The following is a 16,125-nucleotide window of genomic DNA, read 5'->3' as shown; positions in this document are numbered from 1 at the left end:
GTGTTTTGCCAATTTCAACTGCACACTTCTTGTTTGTGTCCATGGATTTTAGAAATATTTTTTATTTTTTATTGTTTATTTTTTCCTTTATTTAACTAGGCAAGTCAGTTAACCTTTCTGGCACAGGCATTCCGCTAGTGACCCACCTCGACAACATCCGGGGGAATTGCAGTGCGCGTAATTCAAATGACAGAAATGGAAATATATAACATTCATGAAAAAACAAGTGTCATACATCAAAACAAAGTTTAACGTCTTGTTAATCCAGCTGCTGTGTCAGATTTCAAAAAGGCTTTATGCCGAAAGCACACCATGCAATTTTCTGAGGACAGCGCCCCGCATACAAAAGCATGAATAACCTTTTTCAACCACGCAGGTGTGCCACAAATGTCAGAAATATCGATATAATAAAAGCCTTACTTTTGAAGATATTCTTCTGTTGGCACTCCAAAAGGTCCCCAGCTACATCACAAATGGTCATTTTGTTCGATAAAGTCCTTCTTTATAACCCCAAAAACTCAGTTTAGCTGGTGTGCTTCATTAAATAATCCCTCCTTCAAAATGCATTCAAAATGAATCCCAAACGTTACCAATAAACTTCTCCAAAGAAGTCCAACAATGTTTATAATCAAACCTTAGCTACCCTGATACATAAATAAACTATACAATTTAAGACGGAGAATCGTTATTGTCTTTACTGGAGATAAACAACAAAGAACGCGTTCTCATCCATGTGCATGAAAACACAACAGCCAAAATGGGAGCCAATTAGAAAAACTACAAATTCTAGCTTATTTTTCCAAAAACTATTTCTAAAGACTGTTGACATCTAGTGGAAGCCCTAGGAACTGCAATATGGGAGGATTTCGCCTCATAATTAACATGACAGCCATTGAAAACAGTGGTAGGCTGAATTGTTATTTTTTGGGGGGGTTATTTGTCCTCGGGGTTTCACCTGCCATATCAGTTCTGTTATACTCACATACATTATTTTAACAGTTTTAGAAACTTAAGAGTGTTTTCTATCCAAATCTACCATTTATATGCATATCATAGCTTCTGTGCCTGAATAACAGGCACGCTTTTCATCCGGATGTCAAAATACTGCCCCCTAGCCCAAAGAGGTTTTAAAGCTGAATCCACTACAGATATAGGATCTTTATTTGAGCCAGTTTGCTACAGCAGGAAAAATTTCCTGCAGCAACAGGAAATGTGAATTGACATGTGGATTATAATTCATGGACATTTTTTGTAGGGGTTGATACATTTCTCATTAGGGCAAAACAATTCTGGCATTTCAAAGTGGAAATTACAAACCTTAGAAGCCTTTTAAATCTTTGAATACACTACAAGTTTGCATTTCCTGCAGGAGAATTCTCAGCAACAAAAGAGTGATTAAATAAAGAGTATACATCTGTACCCTCAGCCGCCCCACTTGGCCACCCCACTGCTTGTGTTGGGTGCTTGGTTATAAGTATTACTGTTCACGCCAGTACCATGGTGAAACAAAAACAACACAGATGCTGGGGCGGACATTAATTAATACCAATAACAGAGCACACAACACAAGCAGTGGGGTGGATTCCTTAAGCCATGTGAAAATATTCTAGAATTTTACTGAATATGTCACTGGATGTTCACTACTATGCAGTAGGGTGTTTTGGTGCAGGCTAAATACGTTCACTTACCATTGCTGAAAATATTTTTCAAATGTTTTACTACAATTACAATAAACTATCATTTTTTTCTGGAATTAACGGTACTTGACCACTAACACAATTTTTTATGCAATCAATACATCATGTTTGTTGTAATGGCATGCTTTTGTCGTTTGCCCTCTGGGCAGAAAGTAAAACCCATCATCTAACAGCAGTTATCCTACAAATCAACTACAAATGAAACTGTCAATCTTTCCTCCCATAACCATTCTGTACAACATGTAAACTCTGAATAGGTCTCTACTAGCACACATACAGTGCCTTCAGAAAGTATCCACATCCCTTGACTTTTTTCCACATTTTGTTTTGTTAGCATATAGAAAGAGTGGGAGGACAACTAAGCAAGAGGACAAGTACATTAGTGTGTCGAGTTTGAGAAACACCAGTCTCAACGTCAACAGTGAAGAGGCGACTCCGGGATGCTGGCCTTCTAGGCAGAGTTGCAAAGAAAAAGCCATATCTCAGACTGCTCAATAAAAAGAAAAGATTAAGATGGGCAAAAGAACACAGACAGAGGAACTCGGCGTAGGAGGCCAGCTTCCCGGAGTCGCCTCTTCACTGTTGACGTTGAGGCTGGTGTTTTGCGGCTACTATTTAATGAAGCTGTCAGTTGAGGACTTGTGAGGCATCTGTTTCTCAAACTAGACACTAATGTACTTGTCCTCTTGCTCAGTTGTGCACAGGGGCCTCCCGCTCCTCTTTCTATTCTGGTTAGCGCCAGTTTGCAATGTTCTGTGAAGGAAATAGTACACAGCGTTGTAGGAGAATTTTCAGCTTCTTGGCAATTCCTCACAAGTTATAGCCTTCATTTCTCAGAACAAGAATAGACTGGGGTAGTCCGACAGTCCAGGTCACAACGGGCAATCACACAGATTTTGCTTCGTTTCTCTCGCTCACGTTTCTCTCGCTCACGTTTCTCTCACTCACGTTTCTCTCGCTCACGTTACTCCCGCTCACGTTTCTCACCTCCTCTGCCCATTTGTGCAGGCTGCTTCTTCCTTTATCCCCAAGCACTCCCTGGCTTAATGACCTGCAGCCTTTCCTTGTTGGGTAAGGAAGTCCATATAAGGCTTGGGGGTGGAGCCAGCTACCTGCAAGATATTTCTCCTCAATTACCACTCCCCTCACCTCTCCATGTTGTCTGCCACAATGTATTGATTAAGGGGTGTGAATACTCATGTCAATTAGTTATCTCTGTATATCATTTTCAATAAATGTACAAAAAAATTGCCCACTCACCAACACATGACACAAACACACACTCTGTTCATCACAAAAAGGTTGCACAGAAGCTGTCATCCTCTACACAAAGGTGTCTTTGTCCTGACCTGTCCCAAAGATGGTTTGTAGAGAAAAGCATTTAGAACCTCTCCTAATTCTACTTTACAATACCCAGAGTGTCACTTCATGGGAATACAGTTCCCTTGTGATTCAGCATCTTCCTGTATGTAAGAAGGTCATCACTGAGTCATTTGATACAATACAAAAGCCAATTATTTTGACAGGCCTAATTCTGCCATAACACCTTTATTGTACAGTATGTGTGTGCGCGTGTGTGCATGCTTGTGAATTAGCTGTACCTAACGGAGTGCTGAGTCACTGCTGCAGCCTGGTAATAAGGCATCTGGAAACCTGAAGTCGCACTGCCCCTCCCTCTCCCTAGCGACACGGAACATTTGTTCTTACGTAACATACGCAAGGACAAGCTTTTACAGGACTCACAGATGCGCGTCGACGTGTGAGTGTGTGTTTGCATGTGGATGTCTGTGATAGTATTTGCATGTAGACTTTCCTCCTAAACACGTGGATAATTCTTAGAATCAAAACTGGTGGTGGTCAGCCATCAAGTGCTTCTCGCTAAACATAAAACAATCAAGCTTTCAGCTGATTTTTTTAGAAGCTCACCTATGAATCTTCTGGGTGAGATACATACCAAATATTGAAATTACAAAACACGATGAATAAAACGAAAGACCAACAATGACACACACGCACACTCACATGCATATGCACACACAACCACATGTCCTGACACTATCCTAACATCCCAAGCCCAGACTCTCAGTCCATAATCCCTATGTAAAGCTCTCCACAGAGTAGAGGAGATAATGGGGGAGGAAGAGAAAGAAGAAAGCCTATGCATTCCACATACTAAGCCAGTGAGAGGGGAAGTCGTGGAGGAATCCAAGAGCAAACATTTTGGGGTTTGTTTGCTGTTGACATTGTGCCCAATGTGTGTTTGGCCCCTGCTCTGCGCCTGGACTGTTTCCTGTCTAGCTGACTTGTGCAAACAGCAAGGGTCATCTCTCCCTCCACCCCTCCATCCTCATTTCCATCCTCTTGTCGCCGCAAAAAGACACAAGCTTTGTGAATGTCTGAAATGTCAAAATAATTTGTCACACTAATCATAGAACTGACTGTCACACTAATCAAAGAACTGACTGGGGGGGGGAGCAGTGTGTGAGGGGTGTATGTGGGCACATCCGGCACCATCCAGAGAGGCGTGACCGACACAGGGCTGCCGTTCTTTACCTCCTGTCAGGTGAGGCTTTGAAGTGGCCCCAGTCGGATGTCAATGTGTTTCTCGCTACACACGTAGCAAATTTTTATTGCCAGTCAGTCACACACTACAAAGTGACCAATAAACAAGGTTTTGGAACCAGGGAACAGTTTGGGGTCACTCCAGTTTATGCCTGTACGCATACAGTCTGGACTCTGTGGAGTGTCGCCATGATAACTCTGACAACATCGGGCCAACATCCCTTATTTTCAGTGTACACCAGTGAATCTGTTAAATGATCAAGTTATAAACATCAGAAAATGTCAGCGGGACTAAAAGCTTATATAAGAGCACCCCATTTACCTTGCTGTTGTGTGTTGTGTCAGCGCTTCCCCTGGACAATGGCTCCTCTTGAAACAAGTAAGATGACAAATAAGTGGACTGTTACAAGACCTGTTATGCCACACTGCTAGCCAACATACAGCAAGCACGAACACACACACACAGTCATACACACAAACACACCCCAGGCACTGACAAATAAATGGATAAACACTCTCACAAAAAAGTCACAAAACCACCCACAAAGCTCTCTCCAAACTCAAGTCTCTCCTCACTCCGCCATTAAACTCCACACATAGACACAAAACACACACGCAAGCATGCACACACAAATCCCTCTCTTATCTGTCAAACAATCTATCTCCATGGAGCCCCACCTGGCTACGTACTAATCTGACTCTCTTTGTAACTATTAGGGTCAGCGCCATCTCATGGCTGTTGCTTTGTCTTGGCCTGGCCTAAGTGATACGGGCTCATCTATCCCCCCCCCCTTCAGAGAAGCCAGTCAGGGCCCTGGCCCCTGTGGCCCCTATAGCCCCTGGCCCTTGACAGGGATAAAGAGAGAGGTAGTATCCCCTCACAGAGGCACGTCCTGGGACATAATTCTCAGCTTTGTCCAGGGTTTAACTGGTCCTTTAATTAACCCTTCTCTTCACTGCGCCGCAGACTGTAGAGGACCAAAGTTTAACAAAAGTCCACCCAACCAAAGCACTGTCAACGGACGGTGTGACCCCTCTGAAAGACATTCCAGTGACCTGATAGACACAATTACAAAGAGGACGCCTTCAATCGGCAGGCAACGTACACATAATGGACAAACAAAGACCACACACAAGGCAAGCACACATGCCAACAAACATCATTATGAGTCTTTAACACATGGACAGATAGATGTGTGTGTGTGGGGGGGGGGGGACAGCTCTGCACTCAACAATTGACCATTTTGCTTTATAGATCGTGATAAAATAGTGCTTACACAACAATTAGGAGCTGGTTTGACTCCAGCTTTATTAGAATGGGAAAGCTAGCCTGAGTGCCAGTTTGTTTGTACCATCATGCCAACTCCTTTTCACTCATTGTCATGCCAAACAAAACTTGCCAATGACAGTAATGGAGTTGGCAATAGCACAAAAACATCTGGGACACGGCTATAAGCAAGCATGAAAATTCCCAAAACTCTTCGCCAAACTTTTATGTTCAGGCTCAGCCCACAGACATTACAAGAAGGCCTTACTCACTTTTCACGGTAAGAATGGTTAGTCACTACCCACTGGGCACGTACTGGTTGAATCAACGTTGTTTCCACGTAATTTAATAATGTAATTTAGTAATTGAATAATGTTAACATAATGTTTATAATGTTTATATATTTTGCATTACTCATCTCATATGGATATACTGTATTCTATCCTATTCAACTGTATCTTAGTCTATGCTGCTCTGACATTGCTTGTCCAAATATTTATATATTCTTAATTCCATTCCTTTACTTTAGATTGTGTGTGTTGTTAGATATTACTTTTTAGATATTACTGCACTGTTGAAGCTAGAAACACAAGCATTAACATCTGCCTAACACCTGTATGTGACTATATATAAATAAAATAAAATAATATAATAACATTTTATAGACTTGGAATAGACTTTATTTAGAATGTATTTCTGTGCCCAATGGGTGAACTGTATGGTGATACAGTATGTTCAAACTAAGCTCTACATACAGTCTAAAAATCGTTTTCAGGTTACTCCATTAATCCATATCCTAAGTGCCTGTCTGTTTTTTCTTTCAGCATTGAGAAGGGAATATTAAACTCTGGAGGGAGAGGGGAGGGGAGAGGAGAGAGGGCTGACCTTAAGGGTATATGCAGGGGCAGGACATCAGCGGTGGCTAATGCTCCAGCGGTGGCTAATGCTCCAGTGTCTATCCAATGGTCTGCCACACTTCCACAGTTCTGAGCAGTCTGACCATGTGTCTGATACACAGCTGCGGGAAGTAGGGGTGCTGAGGGTGCTGCAGTCCCCCTGAAAAATATTACTAAAAATAAATATGAATAAAAATGCAAAAAAAATCTTTAGAAGAAAAAAAAAGCATAATTTACTGTACTGGGCCTTTACTAGTCCTACATTAGCGGACCTAATAGCTGTCTGTAGAGCGGCCCCAAAAAAGATTCAGCACCGCAGCTTTATAGACAGCAAAGAAGACTGAGGAACAAATACAGACACTTAGGGTGAACATGTGCCTTGAAGTTGGGTAAATGGGACTGTGTGTCAATAGCCAGAGGTCCTTAGGGGTAAATGAAGACATGGTGGTAATTTTCTCCCCAGTGCTGGGAGACAGGGGGTCTTTTTTACTGGACCCCCCCCCCCCAAAAAAGAAAATGGGTCACACCAGGACACCAGTTACAATAGGGGTCAAGGGTCACACAGGGTCATGTGCTTAATGACTATGCTTTTACTCCACCACTCAACAACTCAGCATCTCTGTACATAGACTGCGGAGAAGAAAGTGTCAGAGAGAGAGAAAGAGCGACAGGGGGAGTGAGAGGGGGGTGATAGAAGATGAGGTTGGATTAATGTAACATATGGAATTGTTTTAAAATGGTCATACCATGGGTCGTTCAGCTATTTGGTTTAGAATTTTAGGACCCCTTTTGGTATCCCCCCCAAAAAATTTTTTTTTAAGAAATTGGGATAAAATATTGAACTTGGCCTTTATTACTATAGCCCATATAAACACATTGAATAATACATTCATGAATGGCAACAAAAAAAAGACAGTAAAACAAGGTTTTTAAGTTTCTGTTCTTTTTCTAGGAGATAAAAGAAGCTCAGGAAATATATGTAAAAAAAATTGGGCACATATTTAATCCTTTATTTTTGTTAGCACAAAACTACCGCCATAATTCCATTAATTTGTATTGGATACCTTAAGACGAGTCTCGTGGCACTTGTGGAGGTTGTAGAGGCCAAACTGTTCGGACGCTACAGAGGTTTTCGTGAGAAGACCAATTCTCAGGATGACTTATGATCTGAAAAAACACTGCTGTAGCTCGGCCATCTTCCATTGCAGATGCGGAAGGCTGACATAGACGGATGCAGGGGATTGAGAAGCAGCACATGCAAAAAAACCTGATATTTCTAGCTTAAACTGACGGATTTTGATGTGGATTTCTTTTATTATGTTACTTAAATTGAAGCACTGGTGCATCAACAGACTCATAAGGATTTACCAATCAATCAATCAAGGAAAAAGCCACATCAGTGTTGATTACAGTAGTGATAATTTATTTAACTACATTATTATCTCACAATTTGTATGTTCCTAAAAAAGACAGGGCAAGACAGAAAGAGAAATAAAGAAACAGAAGGACAAAAACAGACAGAAAGAGAGATGCATCTTAAGACACAGACGGAAAAGTTTGGAGCTTCAGGCCTGCAGCTGTGCTGTAGATGCTGTTGGAGAGTCGGGTCGATTGAAGACAGCCAGGCCACCCTCTGTCTCTCTGTCCACTGGCCAGCCGGTCAGGATGTAGCAGGCTCCTGTCCCAGTACTGCTACCGCTCGTTAAACCTGTTTATTAGATGACAAATCTCAGAGATATCTCTGCTCTCTGTAATTCACCCTAGTAACAGGACAAACAAGGGCACCAATACAGTGGCGATCTGGAGTCTGAACTTAGTCAAACTGTGTCAAACTGTAGTAATACCTATTGCGAGTATGTGTGGATGGTGTCATCATTGTTGTCATCATGTGGGTGAACTCTGATTTATAGTGGCAAGCAATGAAAATTGTGAAAAGAGACTTGAATCTCTTGGGCCAAAGAGTCATGTTATATTCATCCAGACACAGACGCAAACGGAGTGAGAGTGCATGTTGCATAACTGTCTCTAAACATACTCTCATTTTCACTTTAACTACACACACACACTCTCATTTTCACTTTAACTACACACACACTCTCATTTTCACTTTAACCACACACACACACACACACACACACACACACACACACACACACACACACACACACACACACACACACACACACACACACACACACACACACACACACACACACACACACACACACACACACACAGGATGCTCTGGCCCAAGCGGTTCCTGATTAGTAAGTGTGACGTAGGAGGGGTGTAATGGGAAAGGCAGTGAGTCATGGGGGAATCAGTCTCCCTGGTCTAGGCCTGCGGTCAGGATCCCCTCATCCGGTGGACCAGCTGCCAGGCTGCGTTGGAACATTAGTCAGTCTGCTGTAAGCAGTATACACTGCTGCTCCAATCTGGTCTAGTGTGAGATTAGAGCTGAATAGCCGTACAGATCACAGGGAGGATCTCACCACAGAGACCCTCCTCTTCCCCTCGCCACACACACTGAGTTGATTCTTAGAAACCTTATGCAGACTCACACTGGCTTGCGTAGACGAGTACACCTGCTCAGAGATTTGTATCTGGTGAAGTGGATAGTGTTGAATGTTAAAATGAGAATGTAGACATATACAATATAAATTCGACTCCTACACTTTTTTGTAAAGTATTGTTCAGGGTTTTGTTATTCAGCTCCTAGACAGTCAGTGGGTGGTCTGGAACTAGTGGGGAGTGTAAAGCCCTCACAGTCTGACTGCAGAATTCAACTTTTATCCACGTTCTCCAAATGTCACATTTCCAAGTTGTCAAGATTTTGTTGCTCTTGATGTTCTGTATCGTTCCATTTCTCCAAGTTAAGAGTTACGTTTAGGCACTCATTCCAAATGATTAAGGTAAGAGTTAAGGTTTGGAATAGTGTTACAATATATATATATATATATATATACAGTGCCTTGCAAAAGTATTCGGCCCCCTTAAAATTTGCGACCTTTTGCCACATTTCAGGCTTCAAACATAAACATATAAAACTGTATTTTTTTGTGAAGAATCAACAACAAGTGGGACACAATCATGAAGTGGAATGACATTTATTGGATATTTCAAACTTTTTTAACAAATCAAAAACTGAAAAATTGGGCGTGCAAAATTATTCAGCCCCCTTAAGTTAATACAGCTTAGCGCTGTAAGTCGCTTGGGGTATGTCTCTATCAGTTTTGCACATCGAGAGACTGAAATTTTTTCCCATTCCTCCTTGCAAAACAGCTCGAGCTCAGTGAGGTTGGATGGAAAGCATTTGTGAACAGCAGTTTTCAGTTCTTTCCACAGATTCTCGATTGGATTCAGGTCTGGACTTTGACTTGGCCATTCTAACACCTGGATATGTTTATTTTTGAACCATTCCATTGTAGATTTTGCTTTATGTTTTGGATCATTGTCTTGTTTTGAAGACAAATCTCCGTCCCAGTCTCAGGTCTTTTGCAGACTCCATCAGGTTTTCTTCCAGAATGGTCCTGTATTTGGCTCCATCCATCTTCCCATCAATTTTAACCATCTTCCCTGTCCCTGCTGAAGAAAAGCAGGCCCAAACCATGATGCTGCCACCACCATGTTTGACAGTGGGGATAGGGTGTTCAGGGTGATGTGCTGTGTTGCTTTTACGCCAAACATAAAGTTTTGCATTGTTGCCAAAAAGTTCAATTTTGGTTTCATCTGACCAGAGCACCTTCTTCCACATGTTTGGTGTGTCTTCCAGGTGGCTTGTGGCAAACTTTAAACAACACTTTTTATGGATATCTTTAAGAAATGGCTTTCTTCTTGCACTCTTCCATAAAGGCCAGATTTGTGCAATATACGACTGATTATTGTCCTATGGATAGAGTCTCCCACCTCAGCTGTAGATCTCTGCAGTTCATCCAGAGTGATCATGGGCCTCTTGGCTGCATCTCTGATCAGTCTTCTCCTTGTATGAGCTGAAAGTTTAGAGGGACAGCCAGGTCTTGGTAGATTTGCAGTGGTCTGATACTCCTTCCATTTCAATATTATCGCTTGCACAGTGCTCCTTGGGATGTTTAAAGCTTGGGAAATCTTTTTGTATCCAAATCCGGCTTTAAACTTCTTCACAACTGTATCTCGGACCTGCCTGGTGTGTTCCTTGTTCTTCACGATGCTCTCTGTGCTTTTAACGGACCTCTGAAACTATCACAGTGCAGGTGCATTTCTACGGAGACTTGATTACACACAGGTGGATTGTATTTATCATCATTAGTCATTTAGGTCAACATTGGATCATTCAGAGATCCTCACTGAACTTCTGGAGACAGTTTGCTGCACTGAAAGTAAAGGGGTTGAATAATTTTGCACGCCCAATTTTTCAGTTTTTGATTTGTTAAAAAAGTTTGAAATATCCAATAAATATTGTTCCACTTCATGATTGTGTCCCACTTGTTGTTGATTCTTCAAAAAAAATACAGTTTTATATCTTTATGTTTGAAGCCTGAAATGTGGCAAAAGGTCGCAAAGTTCAAGGGGGCCGAATACTTTCGCATGGCACTGTATATATATATATATATTTTATATATTCCAATATAAAAACAGTGTCCATGATCCATCTACCTCCCCCATCCAAAACACATTAGCAAAAACCAAGCCTACTTACTTGATGGTAATAGCTGGTAACACTGTTGCCCCTGGTGGTTGGTTTTCAAAGCATTTCCTTTCCTCAGGACATGGATAGACGTCCAATTTCGACTTCAATCTTGAACAACCTGACTGTTGGGTCATTCCATGTCATTTCAGCAAGCCATGACTCCCACCATTTCAGATTGTTCTGAAATCGTTTCTGTAGTTAGAAACAGATAAGATTAGCATTCCTGAACCATCGGAATCCTTTTTCTTGTGCTTTTTGAGGTGGAATGACGTGTGTGTGTGTGTGTGTGTGTGTGTGTGTGTGTGTGTGTGTGTGTGTGTGTGTGTGTGTGTGTGTGTGTGTGTGTGTGTGTGTGTGTGTGTGTGTGTGTGTGTGTGTGAAAGAGGGTAAAAGAGAGAAAGAACAAGCAACAGAGAAAGAGGATTGTTCTGACTACAAAGCATTGAAATCACACAACCAAGGTGTCATTTATCAGGGTGAAAGGGGATGGCAAAACATAGGTGAGGAAGTAGAGGAGAGAGGGTGACCCAGTTTACAAAGAATGTTCTTCTTCTTTATACCTGCTCTACCCTGGTTCCCTCTCACCCAGTGGTCTCAGCTGTTATTTCACATGGTGAAATGTTTGGTTGGGTTACGAGTTAGGATGTTTATGAGGAGTAGGAGAGCGGTAAATTCAGAGAGTTCGCATTGAGTTAAGTTGTGTCTCAAGGGGTCAAAATGCCGATACACATTAAGCTCCAGGAACAGACTTAGAGTACAGTACAAACTAAACCAATGATCCTAGAACCACTTCAGCATAACATGTAAACATGATAGTGACCTTGTGCAAGTACTTAAGAACAACTGTAGTCACTTACTGTTCTGTAGATTTTTTTACTACATCGCAATAGACTGTGCCATAAGTAATGTTACCATAGTGTACTATATATAGTATTTACTTTAGTTTTTCACAGTATATATGGTGTGTACTATGGTAGGCCTAAAAATAAATGTATATGTATTATGATAACTTTGTAAATAATGGCATTTATTTATCCATATTACTCTTCTGTGCAATGACAATATTGTACACAATTAATGAGTTGTACATACAAATATGTAGCCATTGAAAAAAAGTATGATGTATCATGGTGGAAAGCTGAAAATCATTCTATGAGTAAGATCTTTTTCTTTTGGAAATTTTCTTAATGGAAATGTTTGCGCAAAAACAAAATCAAAAACACTACAGTAATACGACAGTAAAGTCTGCAAAAACACTACAGTGAATACTATAGTATATAAATATAATAATACTAGAGTATTTATACCATAGAAAACTATAGCATTTTTTCATGTGGGATAGGCTGCTTGCGCACACATAGATAGCGCTGAGTGGCAGGCTCTCCATGTTTGAGGGCTGGATGTCATACTGCTCAGGAGGGTCTTGCTGTGGTACTCCAAACGTTTCTTTAGTGCCCCGGCCAACCCCTGTCTTAAAACGCACACACACACACACACACACACACACACACACACACACACACACACACACACACACACACACACACACACACACACACACACACACACACACACACACACACACACACACACACACACACAGCATTTTCCCCTCATGTAGACTGGAGCTCACACCTACTTTCACCATGAACTCTGACAGAGTACAGATCATCATCAGTCTGTCTGGGTAGGTGAGATGAGATGAGAAGGTAAAAGACAAAGTATTTGAATGTTTTTAACTCAACTGGATTTGTGGACTGGTGGAATGGGCCATTGATGGTGTTGGAATGCATGGTATTTATGCTTGGAGAGGAGTATGGTAACATTATGAGTGTTTGGTTGCCCTGATTGCTTAGGGGGCTGATCAAGGCATTCGGTAGCAGTGCCTGCTGAATTCAAGCCAGTGTGTTAAAATAAACAGTGTTCACCCCAGATAACTCTGACAATGAGGGACTATAACTATAACTCAGCTAGGTCATTACAGTTGAAACACTTAGACACACTGATCCTGAGGTCCTGTCTGCTCTTGTGGGGGTGTCTTGGTTGGCAGGGGGAAACTTGTAACCACTGAAATCACTGGGCTACAAAATACACATAGACCAACACACATGCGCGCGAACATACATACACACAAAGCCTGGAAACACATACCTTTCTTCCACTTTTATTCCACAAACGTTGAGTGATGGTCCCTTCCTAGTGTAAGATGAAGATGAAGGAAAGGCACTCTAGCATGACTAGCATGACCTCTAATTCTACCAACATGTCCCCATTGACAAATAGTTTGTTGTTGTCAGACAAGTGTTGGTTATTCCTTATATCTTTGTGAAGGTACCATGTGGTCTCACTTCCCTCAGAATAGTGAAGTTGGGACTAGGTGAATGGTTAACTGCCTTGTTCAGAGGCAGAACGACAGATGTTTACCTTGTCAGCTTGGGGATTCGATCTAGCAACCTTTCAGTTACTGGCCCAACGCTCTAACCACGAGGCAACTGTACCTGCCGCTGTGTGTGTGTGTGTCCGTGTGTGTGCGTGTGTGTGTGTGTGTGCGTGTGTGTGCGTGTGTGCGTGCGTGTGCGTGTGTGTGCGTGTGTGTGCGTGTGTGTGTGTGTGTGTGTGTGTGTGTGTGTGTGTGTGTGTGTGTGTGTGTGTGTGTGTGTGTGTGTGTGTGTGTGTGTGCGAGCGTGTGTGTGTGCGAGTGAGCGAGCGGAAGATGGGACAGAGACAGGCCAAGCCCCACAGCCACCCAGACTGGGTTTACATTACTGACACTCCTGGCCACCACTAAAATATGAAGGGGAGGATATGGTGGAAAAGGTGTCGGGTGTGATTTCCATGTAATTTAAATCATTATTTTTTAAAGAATTGTTTTATTCAACTAGGCAAGTCAGTTAAGAACAAGTTCTTATTTACAATGATGGCCTACTTACAATAATTGTATACATTCAACTCCTCTTGGCCCAATTCATCATTCTAGAAACAATTTGTTCGCAAACAGACTATGGTTTGTAGAAACAATGGCAGCATCGAGGTGAGGTGTCACAGATTAGTATTTTATATATGGATAAGAGAGGATTGCACCAAATTGCAACAGTCCACATAAGCCCCTAGATACATTTTTCACCAGAAGATTGGGAAAGATGTCCCACGTGTTGAAAGTCAGAAAGCTTCAAATTGCAGAGGTTGGTATGTCATGTATTGCTCCCTGTAAAACGTATATCTTCCTTAAACATATTATATTGTACTATATTTCCAAGAATTGAACCCTGTGGCACCCCCATAGAGACTGCCAAAGGCCCGGACAACAGGCCCTCCGATTTGACACACTGAACTCTACCAGAGAAGTAGCTGGTGAACCAGGCGAGGCAATCATTTGAGAAACCAGGGCTATCGAGTCTGCCGATGAGGATGTGGTGACTGACAGAGTCGAAAGCCTTGGCCAGTTCAATGAATACGGCTGCACAGTATGTTTCTTATCGATGGCGGTTAGGATATCATTTAGGACCTTGAGCGTGGCTGAGGAGCACCCATGACCAGCTCTGAAACCAGATTGCATTGCGGAGAAGGTAGGGTGGGATTCGAAATGGTCGGTAAACTGTTTGTTGACTTGGCTTTCGAAGACCTTAGAAAGGCAGGGTAGGATAGATATAAGTCTGTAGCAGTTTGGATCAAGAGTGTACCCCCCTTTGAAGAGGGGAATGACTCAGCTGCTTTCCAATCTTTGGGAATCTCAGACGACACGAAAGAGAGGTTGAACAGGCTAGTAATAGGGGTGGCAACAATTTCGGCAGATCATTTTAGAAAGAAAGGGTCCAGATTGTTTAGCCCGGCTGATTTGTAGGGGTCCGGATTTTGCAGCTCTTTCAGAACATCAGCTGACTGGATTTGGGAGAAGGAGAAATGGGGAAGGCTTGGGCAAGTTGCTGTGGGGGGTGCAGTGCTGTTGACCGGGGTAGGGGTAGCCAGGTGGAAAGCATGGCCAGCCATAGAAAAATGCTTCTTGAAATTCTCAATTATAGTGGATTTCTCGGTGGTGACAGTGTTTTCTATCCTCAGTGCAGTGGGCAGCTTGGAGGAGGTGTTCTTATTCTCCATGGACTTTACAGTGTCCCAGAACGTTTTTGAGTTTGTGTTGCAGGAAGCAAATTTCTGCTTGAAAACGCTAACCTTGGCTTTTCTAATTGCCTGTGTATATTTTGATCATCATGATTTAGTGGAAATGTATTGATCTACTGATATTTTTAAAACACAGACTAACTTTTAGTTTTGCCTGCTTGGATTCCAGAGATGAGGATGTTTGTGTTAATCGTATTGCAGGCAATTCAGTATCATTTGAATTTTCTTAATGAATGTATTTGTAATTATGACATTTTAATATAGTTTTGATGAATGCATTTATGTTTTAAATAGGCAACTACGCTAAAAAAGTTTGCATTTATTGTTTAGCAAAGGCCCAAGAGTTCTGAAAATCGACTACGTTGGTCCAAAAAAATGCTTGTAGGTGATTAACCCAATGTTCCGAGGCTGTCATTGTAAATAAGAATATGTTCTTAACTGACTTGCCCAGTTAAATAAAGTTTAAATAAAAAAACAATAAAAAATTCTCACTCACACACACTGAGGTCTCCACTCCGCAGGCTCCATAAATACCCCAGAATGTGTAAACATTCCTCATCCTGGTTGCCAGAGCACCCCAGAAGACATTAGGGCCTGCCCTGCCATGCAGTTGGGCAAAGCCTGCTTCCTACTCCAACCCACCCCATCCTGGATGGCACTCAACCTTACCCCAGATGGCCCACACATTAACCCTACCTGGAGTGGACCATGGTGGGATTGATGGGTATGTCCACAAGCTCAGGGTAATGACATTGTTGCTCTCATTGACTATGGATCATTAAGTCCTTGGCCATCCTGCTACTAAACATAGAGGTCACAGAGGTGAGGGGTCATAAAACCAGACCTGCCAGCGAACACTCACTCCCACACACCAGGAAATGTCAGACCATTGTCTGGAGGACAACACACTACCACAGGATA

The sequence above is a fragment of the Oncorhynchus masou genome, chromosome 29 (assembly GCF_036934945.1).
Source record: "Oncorhynchus masou masou isolate Uvic2021 chromosome 29, UVic_Omas_1.1, whole genome shotgun sequence".
In the NCBI taxonomy this organism is placed as follows: Eukaryota; Metazoa; Chordata; class Actinopteri; order Salmoniformes; family Salmonidae; genus Oncorhynchus; species Oncorhynchus masou.
The sequence above is the reverse complement of the archived record's forward strand: the minus strand, read 5'-3'. Positions refer to the sequence as shown.